Source organism: Chelonoidis abingdonii, chromosome 15, assembly GCF_003597395.2.
Source record: "Chelonoidis abingdonii isolate Lonesome George chromosome 15, CheloAbing_2.0, whole genome shotgun sequence".
Lineage (NCBI taxonomy): Eukaryota > Metazoa > Chordata > Testudines > Testudinidae > Chelonoidis > Chelonoidis abingdonii.
In genome coordinates this window covers 29,315,491-29,328,848 of record NC_133783.1, presented here as the reverse complement: position 1 = coordinate 29,328,848, position 13,358 = coordinate 29,315,491, and the positions used below count along the sequence as shown (strand labels likewise).

Genomic DNA, 13,358 nt, shown 5'->3' with positions numbered 1-13,358 from the left:
CATACTGGATTTTTCTCTTAACTTCTTCCATTCATTGACTGATGTTCTTAATTTTGTATGAAATTCTCCAGCAGGCTATAGGTTTCTTAATTAAGGGGCTCATCCAAAGCCCATTAAAGTCAAGAGAAAGACTCATACTAACTTCAGTGGACTTTTGATCAGGCCCAGTGTTATATGTGACTGCAGGAACTTAAATATAGTTTTGTCACTTTGTAGTCCCTTTATTTAAGCTGCCACTACTGTAACAAACAGTGAACAGAACATGAAAAGAAAGGGGTCACAGAATGTATTGCTTGATTTTTTTTTAAGAATATCCTTCTAGTGATCAACATATCATTATTATTGGGGTGTAGTTCACATCTAAAAAGGATAAAGAAAATTCAAGAATGTGGTCAACACATTCTCCCAAATACATGATTTACTCTTAAGTAGGCAGGCAGCTGAAGTCATCTCATGTGATACTACAAATGTGATAATATCTATTTAAGTTCAAACTTATTTAATGTTTGTTTTTCTAAGATATAGAATAAATGTTGTTTTTTTCCATTTGGAGTTCATCTTAAATGATTTAGTGAAACTTGCCAAACTGGGATATCACTTTTCCATGAACTTCTGATTGTCACAGAGTACCCTTTCTATAAAGGTGTTCTGGAAATAGCAACAATTGATTTCAGTATGACTGTTGAGAAATAATTGTTTGACCAATGATCTGTGTTTTGCTAATCCATATGTTGGTGATATATGAAGATAATATTGAACTGCTGTTTGCAGATGACGTTGACTTTCATATTTCTGTCTGAAAGCTGTACAACTTTTTAGATTTGAGCCAGCTGGCAGAGAACATGCTAGAGGTTTCCTCAGGACAAAAGCATATGGCAAGTATAGCACTTGAAAAACAATGAAATGTAGATGAGTTACAAGTATCACAATAACACATACAATCTGTTATCCTAGTTCACATCTTCTCTTATCTTATTCTTCCTTTTGGCTTTAGGAACCACTTTTTTAATATAGCCTGCTTTGTAAAAATGACTCATCACATGGATATTAAGCTGATCAGTTTGCCCAGGCAGAGATAGCTTTAAAGCAGTTACAAAATGCTCTTGCCTTCTCATGTTTCTTTAGTGTGTTGGATAAGTTGTTTAGGGTAATAGCTTTTAGTCACCTAGATTTCAGTCACACCACCTTTTGGCACGTCTCACTGATTGAAACTTTCTTGCGGATGACTTCTCTAGTTAACGATGCTGCAATGGATTTTGTTTCATGCTTCTTTCTCCATGCTTTCAAGTGGAAAAACTGTAATTATAAGTTGAAAATGATCATCTGAGTGAGCCCCATTCAATGGCTCTGTTTTGATGAGCACCTAAAATGATTCAAATAACCATTAGATTTATGCAATATGAGTATAAAGCAGGAGATTGTTTTTATTCACCTTTATTATAAAAGAAATCTACATCTAATTTCCTAGGCAATTTCACATCAATCCAAGAGTCTTGAGGCAAGACATTTGGGGAAGGTATATGAGGCAGCAGAAAAACAAAGTGTTCCAGTTCAACAACATTAGTAAATACTGCATTAAGAGTTAGGAACAAATGAATATATACCGGAGCTAGAAGATCAGCGAACACTAAAACTGGAGTCTTTTGTGTCTTATCAGTCATCTGCCTTCTGTGCTGAATTTCAAATAACCATTTTGCATTTCAAAAACATGTTGACATAAAATACATAATAATAATGAAAATTTTATACTGACGGAAAATAGAGAATCATGTTAATAAAAAAATCTGTGAATAAAATATTTTCTGTATACTGTAACAAAAATCAGATTTTTAATTTACTCCATCAAATAGAAAACTTCCTTTTGACAGGAGTCCATTAGAAGACAATTAGTGGCCTATCTAAAATGCCTGGATAGTTTGTTTATATACGTTTGTTAAAAGGAGAGTAGTAAAGTTGCCTCTCAGCTTGATACAAAAACACACATAAATTTCTACAATAAAGTAATGTTCAAAAACAGTATAAATCAAGTGAAACTAACAAATAATCATGTCATTTTGAATCTTAAAAGAATATAAGAAGGCGGGATATTAATTGAATGTATGATTGAACAGAATCAAACTAAAAGTTTGATACTTAAGATTTATATATATATAGTTATACCCCAAAGGCATAATCCTACAGTCTTTACTCAAGGAAAACTGATACTGGCTTTAGTCGAAGTAGCAACACATAATATTGGGCACTGAGATTTTACCAGAGTAGAGACTGCAGAATTGGGTTATCAGATATTACTAATATTTTATTATGAATATATTGTTATATTTGCACATATGCTGTATGGTGATTGCTCTTACCAACTCAACTCGGGGGGGAGGGGGATAGGGGGTATTTTGCCTTTGTTAATGTTTCAGAATTTGCAATATACCCTATCCATAATCTAATCAATACCCAGGAAATATTGCAGATATTGAGGTAATGTTGCTTAGTTATATGTGGCATCTGATAAGTTTTAAATGGTGACTGCTGTTGTACTGGATATAGAATACATATATATATTGTAATGTTTGGCAGCTGGGAATGAGTCATAGGTTCATTCCTGGGATGTGAAACTCTATAAGGTGAGGACAGTCTGTTGTTAAGGGGACCATATCTGGCTGCTTTTGTGTGTTTAAATAAACAAAATAGTGTGGTTATTTAAATGCGCACTCATTAGATCACATAGTCAAGTTTAAATTTCGTGTGCTCTGAGAACGTACACCCCAGAGTGCAGTTTGCCTTTCACAGTGTACAGAATATGAAATTGACAACCTGGCAGCACAGAGCTAAGGAGATCAGTAAGGTCGTCAGATATGCTGGTCTATTGTCAGTGCTGGGTGCCTCCTCGTAACTGCTCCCCTCTGCCTTTCAAATAGCATCAGAAGGGGACCAGCTGAGGCCTTCTGCTGGGTTTTGGAGGATGTCTATTTTAAATCTCTTGCGTTCTGACATAGAGCTGTTTTGAAAATGGATTTCATATCTTCCAGCAAATTCCACTATTTTGGTATTTGTTTTGAACCTGAAATGGGACAAAGTCAAAATAGATGAACATATGCAGTTTTGAGATTTTAGGAATTTCAAAATGCTAAAATGCCAATTTGAAATCAAATGTTTCATTTTCCAACAGAAAAATTTCTGAAATTTTCGTTGAAATAAAAAATTCCCCATGAAAAATGTCTGTCAAAACCTCATGTTTCTCTGGGAAAATGTTGGGGTTTAAAATGTCAGCCGGCTATCTCTCTGAATGATACCTCACAAAACCCCAGAGCATGTGATACCTGAACACAACATGTGATATACTTATTGCTCTATAGCAGCAATTTTTAAAAAGTCCCATTATAACCAAGCCATTTTTCTTGAATGGCTGACCATTTTTGGATGTTAAGTGGGTGAACTGACTTTTGCTGCTGAATATATAGTAATTCTGTATGATTACTTAACAATTCCTTAGCTGGTGTAAATTCCTTAGTTGGTGTAAATCAGCTATGTTTCTTGATTTCAGTGAAGCTACATCTTTACAGCACATGGTCATCTGAGCCATTATGTTTAGATGAGGACACCACTGCAAGTATAGTATGTGGAAGGAGAAATACTGGTGGCTGACTACAAAAAGAAAAATAATATCCCCAATATTCTGTTGTATTCTGTTATACAATTCCATAGCAACATCAAAGTGGAAGCACAACAGGGGGCTGGTAGACCACACATATTGTGAATGTTCTGCAAATCCTGCAGGTGAAATCCTAGTCCCATTGAATTCACAGAAGTCCCACTGATTTAGTGAGGCCAGAATTTCACCCTCCATTCCTATCAATATAATTTAAATAATCAGCTATCTTTCTAAAACTTCGTAATTTACAAAAGTAAATAAGTAGAAGATCTTTAGGACAATTTAAGAGTATCTATTTATGAGATAGGACAGTAACATATTGTACTTCTGCCATTATGGACTTCTGGATTCGCTGGGCTTGTATGTAGTTGGTCTCCTGTGGGAAGAATGCAAAGCAGTTTAGTCTTGGAGCATGTATCTGTTATCAATTTTTTTCTTTCTCTATATTTCCATGAGGCTTATTACTATTACTAAAAGATACTGAACATGAAGACAAACTCTGCAGGTTTTTAGAAAAATCCAGATTTTAAAGAAACATTTGTAATTTTAATAATGTTTAGGTTTTGCCCAAGTAACTCTGCAGAGAAGAGGAGTTAATACTATTATAGACTTGATATTTTTAAGTATAAGTTTCTGTAACACCACTGTGAGCACATGCTGTTCCTGAACAACCTAGTTCCCTTTTTAAACTGCTATCATCTAGGTCAAGATCGCAACCCTGGAATTTGCAGCATCAGACATTAGCTTCAGATTACATTCTAAATACAATATTCTGCAATCCAAATGTTTTTATTTTGTGTAACAGCTTATTAGTATACAAAGAAATAATTTCAGAAAGCATAAAACCAAATAAACTAATGCTAAAGAAAATTGGCGTTCATTTTATAATTCTGCAATACTAAGAAATATTGCATGTGTTTTAATGGAAAAGGATGTGATCAGATCTCATTATGTTGGGGGTATTGGCTTTATTTTCTATCAGATAATAAAATTATTACATAAGTCATGTTGCCTAGTGATAAATATTTTTTTTCTAGAATTTTATCAGGTCCAGACACAGACATGCTCACATTTACCATAATTAATTATGCAGAGTAATGGTATGTAAACAGTTGAAATGGCCCTGTGGAAAACACAGTATGTGATTATGTTGGTTATAGGTCCTAGAGAAAGAGAAGGATTTGGCCCATATGAACCAATCTTACCTATAAACAAAGCCCTAATTATTGCACTTGTCGAACAGCATCAAAAGGTGATGCAGGACTACATTTTGGATTGATCATGGCACATTGCTTGGGTGATAGACTTCTCATATCTCCATCCCCTAATCTCTCTGGTTTAGCTCTCACACTCTTTTCAGAACAACTATATGACTCAAAAGATCCTTCTATGTTACAACAGGATACACGGTGATCATGGGCAGTTTAACTTACATCTTTATCGCTGGGGCTTCTTGAGCTCCCTGTCCTGCTCCCGTGGAGCTCAAGAACAAACAGCGTATCATCTGGTTATGTACCACTTTCTTTATCATCTTGGTTGTGGATGGATGTGCTTTGTGTCTCCGGATGATGTTTGTATGATAGAATGGCTACAATGATTACCCAACATGTAATTCATTGTTTATGCCATCAGAATCCATATGCCAGAAAGGAGATCTATAAATTGAAGAATCAAAGTCATTTTCCTTTAGTCTTAGAAAGAATTATCTTGTGAGACTGGAGTATGTTTGTGACTGATAGAGTACAGCAAATGCTTAGGAAATATTTCTAAAGCATTTTGAAACAGTGCGTATAATTAAGGCAATTAACATGGAATAAATAAATGTTTCCTCACTCCTATGTTTAATTTTTTTAATATAAATGGCATTCAGATTTTCATGGATTCATATTCATTTTGCAGGTGATTGCACAAATGATTCCTAATAGGATAGGGAGCTTTTTACAGCTAAATTAGTGGTTTGCTCCAGCCCAGATTGCAAATGACTGGCACAAACTATTTGAAGAGTCCATGGTGGCCTTTCTGAAATAAGCTAGTGATGTCAGACTAATTTCTAGTGGGCAAGTGTGTTCATGTCACAAAACCCATCACCTGTTGTGGTACCTTTGTTTGCTGTGTCAGTAGAGAAGCCAAAGACTGAACAGGTTTAGAGCCTCTGATCCCTAAAAGTGGACTTTCCTCCTCAGGACTGAGGCATATTAGTTGGGGGATGTGGAGCAAGAGCTGAAGGACTGTCACAGAAGCTACTTTCATGAGTACTACACTTTTTTTTTAAGGCGGGTTTTAAGACTACCTCCATTCCCGCTCATGGGTTTCCTATATCAAATATGGATCACCCTCTATCTCGACAATTAACAGCATATTAAAATGTAATTTTCCATGAATTCTTGTCATTATCAAACCTTTTTAGGACTCCAAAACTGGTCTATTCTTCTCTCCTTAACATTGCATAATGCTTGTTCGTGTCAGTGATAGTTGGAGGCATTTGTCCATAAAAAAGTAAAGGACTAAATTTTCAGTTACAACCTCTAAATGTGTAAAAGTCACACAAAATATTTATATGTCCAATAAGTGAACGTGAATAGTTGTGTGTCCATTCCTACAACTGGCACCCCATTAACTTCAGTGGAACTCTACAAGAATGGGTGGGGGTGCCTTCATTGGAATTGCTTCAGACCTTAGAAAGCAATTTGAGACTGGTTGGAAATTTCTTCTTTAGTGTTTTGGTATTTAAAAATAAATAGACTGCATTATCAATAGACAAACCAGCCTTTATTTTAAGCAATCAAGAAATTTGAGTGTGCCCTTCCAAATGTGCTCTAGTGGTCTTATTACAGCAACAAGAACTCATTGTACACAGGCCATGTCACCTTTATTCTGATTAATGTCATTAATAGTGTTTACAACTGATTTTTATCTAGTGATTTTTCAGACAAAAATATCCTGGGTATAATCACTTAGATCCTCCCACAAAAGTTTATTAACACCAATAGTTAAATAGTTAAACCCTGCAAATATTTAGGAATATTCCATGTCTGTATATGCTTAACAATCAATTAACATTTGATGGGAAGGCAATGATAACTTGAAATACTCACACAAATCATGCTTTTGGTTTCCATTTTAAAGTCCAATTTACCTTTGCTCTTTTAAGGCCTATTGTTATTTACTAGACCGGGATTTACGTAGATCGTCTGGAACACTTTGTAAATCAGTCAGTCTGTGGAATGGAAGCTGTACTGCCAAGTTCAGCTATAACCTTCATAGCTTAAATTGTGGGGGAACCTGGTAACATGAACTAAAAAGATATTTATTATAGTGTTGCTCAGTAGTGCCATTGCCGAGCAGGGTCTTTCAGGCTTTCCTTTATAATTCTTTATTATGAGAAATTCGTAACTTGTTGGGAAAATACCTTCTGAGCTGAAACTAGTCTAATAAATATTTTAATGAATAGGAAAAATATGGTGCAATGGTTTTGAGTTATAGAAGAATGTAAAAAGAAATAATTTATTTGTTCAGGATTGTTCAGTTTTAGGATTCCCACAGAACACAAAAAGACATTGAAAAGTAACAGGAAGAGTAATTAGTCCAAATTTCATGCTAATTGTGTTGCTTTCTTTGAAATAAAGATTTAGGAATAATTTTTTAAAAAAAAGAATGTCCTGGGTGGGAGGGTTGTGTGCATTGTGATGAGTTGTAGAACTTATAGAGAATTTTATAAATATTAACTGTTTAATTGTCAACCCACCTGCGGTTGCAGATATGGATGCTGAGAGGCAAAGAAGTTAATCAACACTTTCAAATGAGTGAATAAAAAGAAGGCATCTAAATCTATATTTTGGCAGCTATAAAACAGTGCCATTCACCCATGGCTGTCACCACACCCCTCATCTGCACCATATCATTTGTCTTCCTCTCCCTTCCCCATCACTGACTCCATCTCCCTTCCTGGATATACTTACTCCTCTACAGTTCCCACCACTTCTACTTACATCTATTCCGTTCTCCACCCTAATCTCCCCTTTCCATCCCAACATAAATCTAGAGTCCACATTCCCCTCACCTCTGACATTTTTACATTCTTCATACAACTCTAAACTATTCTATCACATTTTCCCTATTCATTATGATCTCAAGAGATCATAGCCATCCATCATGACCTCTTCATAACTTGCTCCCTCCAGCTCCTGGCTCTCACGGAGACCTGGATCCCTTTGTCTGACACTGCCTCTGCAGATATCCTCTCTTGTGGAGGCCTCTCACACTCCCTACCCATGGTCAAACTGTGATGGGGGTGTTGGCAGTGGTGCTGGAACAATTTTTATAGTGGGGATGCAGAAGGCAGAAGCCATGTGTTTGGGTGGTTGTTACTACTTCAAGCATCAGGTTCTAGCATCTGAGAGTTAGGCTTCTTTTCTTCTATTCCTGTTCCAAACCCTCTCTTTTCTCCCTTCCCATTCATTTGAACACCACTTCATCTGACTCTCCTCTCCCTATCAGTGTTACTGTAATATACCATCCAGCCAAATTCTCCCCATCAATCTTTCTCTGATTTCAACTCCTGGTTCTCTCTTCCTCTTCTTACACTCTCCCACACTCATCCTCAGTGATGAACCATCCAACTCATTAGCTGAACTTTTCCTTGCTCTCATCTTCTTTCAACCTGCAGCCCTGGTTCCCACTCTCCAAAAGACTTGACTTAGTCTTCATCAAGCACTTCTCTTTCTCTGATTTCTGTTGCTGAGTTCCCCTGCCTCCAGCTATCTCCTGGTCTCTTTCAGTATCATCCATCAGCCACCCTGCTTTCCAACCTTTCACTCAGCTTTTCTATGATTTCCAGTCCATCAGCCCTTTCTCCTCTCTCTGCTTTCTTCCCTTTTTGCATTGTATGGTGGTTAATTTTCTCCATTCTTCACTCTACTCCACCCTTAGCTCGTTTGTTCCTTTCTCCCATCTCAAGATTTGCCTTGCCAAGCCCCAGCCCTGGCTCAGTTCCAACATCTGCTTTATCTAAGCTGCTGAGTATCTCTAGTGAAAATTTCATTACTTCCTCGATTACAAATTTGGTCTCTTCTCCTTCAATTCTGCCATCTTCTTAGCTAAACAACAATACTGCTCTAATTTCATTAAATCCCACACCTGCATACTGACCTACCTTTTCACCACCTCTGACTTCTCAGTCTTTCCTCCCTTCCTGCCTCCACTACTTTGCACAAAATCTCACTGATTTATTCCAAGAGAAATTTGGCAAGATATGATGTGACCTTTTGTATTAATGTGGAAGGAAGTTATGGGCCCCAAAAGTAAAAGATATTAACATGACCTTGCCACTGTCCAAAATTAAACAGTTTTAAACAAGGTTCAAGGGTTAGTATACAGACATCTCAGGCTGTTTAGAGCCCTGGCCTACACACTATTAAAAATCCTTTGTGTCTTTTATTAAATATACAGAAAAGAAGGGAAAACTGTTATAGTATTTGAAATGTAAAGTATTAAGGGAGATTTTGATTTTAACAGCATCCCTTGTTCCCTTCTCTTTAGCTGGAAAAAGTTTTTAGAAGAAAAAAAAAACCTCGTCTGACAGTCTCTTAAATTATATTGAAGATGGTATATAACTATTCTTGTGGGGGAAAGAGAATAAGTTAGCTGAGAAGGGCTAGAACTGTCATTGCTGACGTCCAATCCCATTTCCTAGAAAGTAAAACTGGACAAACATACATAAAAAGGAAGAAATAACAATAGCAAAGATTGAAAATACAGATTCTGTCTCTGGTGTTGACTCTTACTTGCAACCTCAGGGCATGGTCTTATTAGCCAATTGTACTAGCCTGAGGCTGTTCGCGGCATTGCTTTTAGGTGTCTTCTGGTCACAGGTTTACAGCAGTGTTGCAAAAAAGACAGTCTTGATTGGCTAAGCACAGACTCTTATTAGACAGAAGGAATAAGGAGGGAGGTAAGAAAGAAAGTAAATAGGGAAGGAAAAGGACACATGGGGGAGCAAGACACAAAGTTTCACATCCCAGATAGAGTTCAGGATTTAGCCAGAGCTGGTGAAGGTGGCAGCATCATCTGTATTCCTCTCTCTGGCCCTATCTGGTAAAAAACATCTCTTAGGATTAGGGCAAAGAAAGCCATGGGCTCCTGGAGATGGTGAGGGTGGTAGCCATCATGGTGACACTTGTTCCTTCTCCTTCTCTCATTTTCCAATCAGATAGCCTTGTGGTCACCAGCTTCCCCCACAAAGTCTTTTGAGGACTTAGAAAGGAGAGTGGTGTGTGGAATAGCCTATCCGTTCATTATTTCGTCCACCAATTAGGCTTGATTTCCAACAAGCCAATTATGGTCCATTCATTTCTGGTATTATACTTTTCCTCTTTACCAGGTGTGATCCCTGAGTTATATCAGCTGGTCTTTTTGTTTGGACTAATTCTGCATCTTTTCTCATCAACATTTATTGTTATGGGTTATTGTGACACTTTATTAACTTTTATTCACTTTTCAAAATTGATCTTACAATTAGGGTAAATTTCTAGGCCCAATTATTATAACAGACTTTTTCTTACTCCTTCCTCTCCTCAGCTCTCTCCTTTTCCCCATCGCAGACAAGTAAGTTTCTCATCTGCTTTCCTGCTGTAACCCCCTCTGATGCTTCTCATCCCATCCCATCCCTGATCTCCCTTGTGCCAACTCTCATCCTCGCCCTTACTCTTCTTAGCCTCTCACTCTCCTCTAGTTCTTTCCCCTCACAATGCAAACATTCTCTAGTATCGCTCCCATCTTTAAAAAAACCCATCCTTGACCCCACTTGCCTCTCTAACTACCAACCCATCTCCCTTTTATCTCTAAGCCCACTGAATGCACTGTCTGCAATCACTATCTAGAGTTTGTCTCTTCAAATTCCATCCTAGATCCTTTCCAATCTGCCTTCCACCCTTTCCACTATACTGAAACTGCTCTTGTCACAGTCCCTAATGATCTCTTCATAGCTAAAGCTCAGAACCAGTATTCCATCCTCATCCTTTTAGACCTGTCAGCCACCTTTGATGCAATTGATCATTATCATCTGTTTGAAATCTTGTCCTCCCTGGGCTTCCATGACTCTGTCCTCTCCAGGTTCTCCTTCTACTCTTTCATTGTTCCTTCAGCATGTCTTTTGGAGGATCCTCCTCATCTCCCCACACCCTCTCAAATTTTCTGTGGCAGTTCCACAAGGCTCTGTCTTGGTCCACTTTCATGTCCCTCTAAATCTTCTGTCTGGTTCTCCACTGCAAACACTAACCACCATCTCTATGATGACAACTCACAGATTTACCCCTCTCTACTCTCTCTCCTCAAACCTGTTGCCTTCTGTCCAGACTAAAATCTCATCCTGCCTTTCTGACATCTTGTGGATGTCTAGCTGTTAGTGCAAGCTCAACATGGCTAAAACAAAGCTTGTAATGTTTCCCACCAAACTCTCACCCTACCCCCTTTCTCAGTCACTGTGAACAACACCACTATGCATCATCTTTAACTCAGACCACTCTCTAGGTCCTCGCATCCAACTATATCAAAACCTTGCGGACCCTTTCTGCATAACATCTCTAAGATACAGACTTTTCTAATCATCTGCACAGCTAAAATTCTCATCATGTCATAGCTCAATTACTATTCTATTCCATATAGGCTCCTACACCATGCTTATCACCATAGTGTCTGAGCACCTTCCAGCAGTGTGTTAAGCAACATGAATAACATCTGTCATGTGTTGTTTGTTCTCTCATCCTCTTCACAGGAGGAGCAGCATGTGCAGTGGTGTGCTACAATATTTAGGGTCCAATCTTTCACTGTGATGTGCAGCAGTGTATTCCTGCCATATACGGAATCCCATTGACTTCACTGGAGGCAAAGGAGTTAATTCACCTGAATCACAATACAGAATTATGGCCTAAAAGATACACCACGTGCCCTCTTTTGGACAGCTTGAGGTTCCAAGAGTCTCTGAGAAAGACATTAATCATCTGGGGTTTTGCAAGAGAAAATTGTACCTAAGAGACTTAAAAACTCTTTGAACACTGAGACAATCTGACTCTTTTGTACTGTTGGTTTATTGCCCTGCTGCTACAGAGCAATTGAAAAATGTTTAGATTTTATACTAATCTCAATGTGTGTGTGTGAGAGATTTGACATTTTACAGATAAAGGTACCTTATTTCTAGTCAAGAAGTCACAGTGGAATACAGATTAATTTAGAAAAGTGTTTTGTAGCTGACAAAACACTGTACATGTTGGAGGTTTTTTATGCAACATCTTACTTCACCTTTGACAATATTCTTCTTTCATTTTCCCTTTCTTGGAAGTGGAACATAGATTCCCCCTGTGGAGATCCTGAATTAAGGAGATCAAAGTGAAAAGGGAATTATCTGAAATTATCCCAATTATCTGAAAAATTGAATCTTAATAAGGGGACACTGTCACTCTGACTCTAGGCTTCAGTCGTAGACTAGGCCATTTCAGAGTTTATATTGTTTGACATTTTTTTTCTAGCTGGCCCTGTTAGCACATAAATACAAAACAGAGATGAGTCTGAGCCACACAATTTGGATTCAGATTTCAGCCCTCTCCAGCCTCCAAAATTCCGGAGCTTTGTTTTCCGATAATCTCTATTTTTGAAACAACTTTATTTTATAGTTATAAGGGCTCTCGTCTTACGCATGAAGTTCCCATTGACTTCAGCCAGAGTTTTTGGTGGATAACTAGGATAGCATACTTTATCATTTTAAATTTCAAGTCTAGTTAGAAAAAAAACACATTTCTTAGAACTTTTTGATATCAGTAAATATCAGAGATGAACTATTAGAACTGAGGGAGTTTAAGATATTAAATTGAATAAAGTGACATAGGATTTTTTGGTATAATAAAGAAAATATACATAATTTATAGGAGATAATTTGATCATCATGTCTATTTTAGTTTGACAAGATGATTGAGGTAGTATCTTTTATTGGATCAACTTTTACACTATTTTAGTCTGTCATATTTGCATGTGTTCGAGACAAAATAGAAAGAAGCCTATAACTTAATACATCTCTTCACCACACTGGATAGCTTAAAAATATATTTCTTTGGTGCACTGCTAAATGAGCTTACAACAAACTCAGTACACTGACGTGTTGTCTCACTCCACAGACCATGCTCAAATGCTCTATTGTTTTATGCATGCAGGATTTTCAGCTTTACAAATTATCAAATTTACTACTTTAGAATCATAGACTCATAGAATATCAGAGCTGGAAGGGACCTCAGGAGGTCTTCTAGTCCAACCCCCTGCTTAAAGCAGGACTAATCCCCAACTAAATCATTCCAGCCAGGGCTTTCTCAAGTCTGACCTTAAAAACCTACAAGGAAGGAGATTCCACCACTTCCCTAGGTAACCCATTCCAGTGCTTCACCACCCTCCTAGTGAAAAAGTTTTTCCTAATATCCAACCTAAACCTCCCCCACTGCAACTTGAGACCATTACTCCTTGTTCTGTCTTCTGCTACCACTGAGAACAGTCTAGATCCATCCTCTTTGGAACCCCCTGTCAGGTAGTTGAAAGCAGCTATCAAATCCCCCCATCATCCTTCTCTTCTGCAGACTAAACAATCCCAGTTCCCTCAGCCTCTCCTCATAAGTCATGTGCTCCAGCCCTTTAATAATTTTTGTTGCCCTCTGCTGGACTCTTTCCAATTTTT

At 37.6% G+C, this 13,358-nt stretch overlaps 1 protein-coding gene across 2 annotated transcripts in view; it reads left to right on the top strand.

The window, feature by feature from the left end:
* The window catches only part of PRKG1 (protein kinase cGMP-dependent 1), a 952,768-nt gene that overhangs the window by 778,095 nt on the left and 161,315 nt on the right, over window positions 1-13,358 (top strand). The gene's annotated exons all lie outside the window — the stretch shown is intronic.